Source organism: Pleurodeles waltl, chromosome 1_1 (assembly GCF_031143425.1).
Source record: "Pleurodeles waltl isolate 20211129_DDA chromosome 1_1, aPleWal1.hap1.20221129, whole genome shotgun sequence".
In the NCBI taxonomy this organism is placed as follows: domain Eukaryota; kingdom Metazoa; phylum Chordata; class Amphibia; order Caudata; family Salamandridae; genus Pleurodeles; species Pleurodeles waltl.
This window is the reverse complement of record NC_090436.1, coordinates 991,779,028-991,782,201: the sequence shown is the minus strand read 5'-3', so window position 1 is coordinate 991,782,201 and position 3,174 is coordinate 991,779,028.

The following is a 3,174-nucleotide window of genomic DNA, read 5'->3' as shown; positions in this document are numbered from 1 at the left end:
TTCTGTATATATGAGCTTACTGTATTTTGATACATTACAATGGTTGTACTGATTTTTTTTTGTCTTAGCATTCTTCCGTGGGGGTTGGGGGTTGTTACTGTGATGTTTGGAAATGCATTGGTGTGTGTGTTGTAGTGTGCGATGGTCGGGTTGGGGGTGGGGGTGTTGTGTGTGTCCCTGACTTTTGCCTCCCCCCCCTATGTTGTAGGTGCAGTACTCACCGTTGTCTTCGGCGCCGTCGTTGCTGATGTTCGCAGAGAAGCAGGAAGACAAGCGCAGGGAGTATTTGGAGTTCCGGCTCCATGGTGCCCTCCTTCCTCGTGGAGTGTGTTAAGGTGAGCGTTTTCCCATTGCAAAAGCTGTTTCCGCCGTGTTTTTATCCACGGTGAATCCGCCCCGGAAAAGGTGGCGGATTGGTGGGTTGTAATAGTGTGGGCGGTACATTGTCCTCCACCTGTCTATTGGCGGTGAGCGCCGCGCTGCTTTTCTGTACCGCCGTGGCAGTCGGAGTGTTAAAGTGGCTGTCTATGTTGGCGGTTTCCGCCATGGTCATAATTCCCTTTTTTTTCCGCCGGCCTGTTTGCGGTATTACCGCAGCTTTAACTCCATCCGCCAGGGTTGTAATGACCCCCTTTGTTTGCTTTTTAAAGACTTAAGACACTTCCTATCACTTTTCAGTGATATCTCTACAAATACCCAGATAAATATTATAGATTTTGTTTCTAAACTGTGTGGTGTATTTTTGTGGTGCTATATTGTGTTATTGTATGATTTATTGCACAAATACTTTACACATTGCCTTCTAAGTTAAGCCTGACTGCTCATTGCCAAACTACCAGATGGTGGGCACAGCATAATTTGGATTGTGTGTGACTTACCCTGACTAGAGTGAGGGTCCTTGCTTGGACAGGGGGCAACCTGACTGCCAACCAAAGACCCCATTTCTAACAGGTAACATATGTACGATGAAAGTAGCGAAAATGCAAAAGTTTAAACCGGTTGTTAGGATCAGGATTGGGACTGACACACTGGGCTTATGTAGATAGATCAATGCTTCATCCGCATATAGCGAGACAAAATGGTTTGTATTGCCCACCTTAATCCCCCAGTGTGCCAGCTCAGCTCACAGCAACAATGCACGAGGCTCAATTGCCAAGGCAAACAAGAGGGGTGAAAGAGGGAGCCCCTGTCTAGTACACCGTCCCACAGGCCAAGCATCCGAAAGTTCCCCTCCCACTCTGATGCACACAGAGATAGCTGTATAGAGGAAGCATGGACAGAAATTCAAACATGTCTCAGACCTGCCATTGCAACCTGTGTCTGCAGTTTTAAAACTACATGTCAATCTGACAAAGCAAACCCTTTGCCAGCCCCAAACCTACCCTTTTAATCCATGTAAGTCACCTAAGTGACCTCTAGGGTCTTCCCTGGACAGCCCATAGGAAGAGTGCAATGGACTTTAAAGGTGGGGCACACGCTTTATAATTTTATATGGCTTAGTAGTGAAAACCCTTAAATTTGTTTCTCACTACTGTAAGGTCTACCTCTGCCTTAGGACAACATATCTTATTACATTTAATAAGCTGTAATTTCCAAATGGGAGCCAGTAACCAGTTAATGTTTGGTACCTTTGGACCTGGAATTAAAACTCCTAACTTATGGTGCAGTTGGATTAAAATTACAATTTTGAAATTGTCACTTTTAGAAAGTTGGCATTTCCATTTGGTGCCTGTAGCCTATCTCTAGGTCACATGACTGCTGTACAGCTGAAAGGACTGCCACTCTGCTGGACTGCTGTGTTGAAGTACTGCTGCCCTGCTGTGCTGATCCAATTCCTTACATCATATTGCTTGGGTGAGAAGCACTAGAACTAAAATATGTTGAACCTAGTACGCCTGAGTGACTTTAAGGGCTAGTTGGCTGGCCTCCTTACTTGAATCGCAGGGACAGAAGGCTCCAAAACCTCCAACCCCAGCACCTGCATTGTGCAATATGTGAGTCTACCATGCCAAGTGGTGCTATCCCAGCCCCGGACCCCCAGATAGTAGACCTAAGGTTCCCTTCCAGGCTCTGGGGACTGAGTAAAACCAACACATCTATACTGCTATGTTGCGCAACCCCAAGCATAGGTAATGCATGCCTGCTGCTGTGAGGATTGGACCCATCCCAAAGACCCACATCACCTCCAATGGCTCTTCAGAACTGCCACTGCACCTCAACTGTGCAACAAGTCCTTGATGCCAAACTTCGCATTGCAAGCCCTCGTCAATAGAATCCTCAATGATGATACAGGATCTTGCATAGCAGCCTTGCCGGACCTCAAAACTGATGCAGCACTTTAGCTGCATAATGCTTCTTCTATACGGATCCCCATAGTGGTCCCAGAAAACAGAATTTAAGGTACTTTGTCCAAGGGGCCTGACTGGGTCCATGTACGTGGCCTGCACTCCATTATGGTCAGCCTGAACCCATGACTTTGCACCGGTTTGTTATGACAAGATGTCCTCAGTTGACACTTTATGCGTTGTAGCAATATTTTCACTATACTCTTTAAAATTGCATATCTCTGGGTCTACTGATTAGGATTTTGTCATTTTGGTCTTGTTTTCTGTATTTCAAATCACTCAAGTGTTTTCTAACTTGTGTGTTGTTTTTCACTTTGTTACTGTTTAAAGTGTTGCCACAAGTACTTTACACATTAGCTCTGAATTTAGCCTGGCTACTTTGTGCAGAGCTACTTGGGGGTTGAGCACAGGTCAAATTGGGGTTTGCTTGTGCCTTACCCTAACAAGGATTGTGGATACTGCTTGTCCAGGGCTCAGACATCCAGTCAACCAATTACTCAATTTCTTGCACTTCATTTTTTATATATATGTCACTCCTAGGGTGCCCATAGGGCAGGGCGAAGTTTATTTAAAAAGTTGGACATGTACTTTTCAGTTTCACATGTCCTGGAAGTGAAAAATGCTTATATTTATTTTTCACTACTGGAAGGCCTACCTCTCCGATAGGATAACATTTGGTTACCTTATTACATTTAATAAGTGGTAACTTTCAATTGGGAGCATGTAGAAATGTTGACTTTGGTGACGAAGGAATTGTAATATAAAACCCTTTTTAATAGTAAAGTTTGTTTTTAAGTCATAAAAGTTTAAATACCACTTTTTGGAAGTT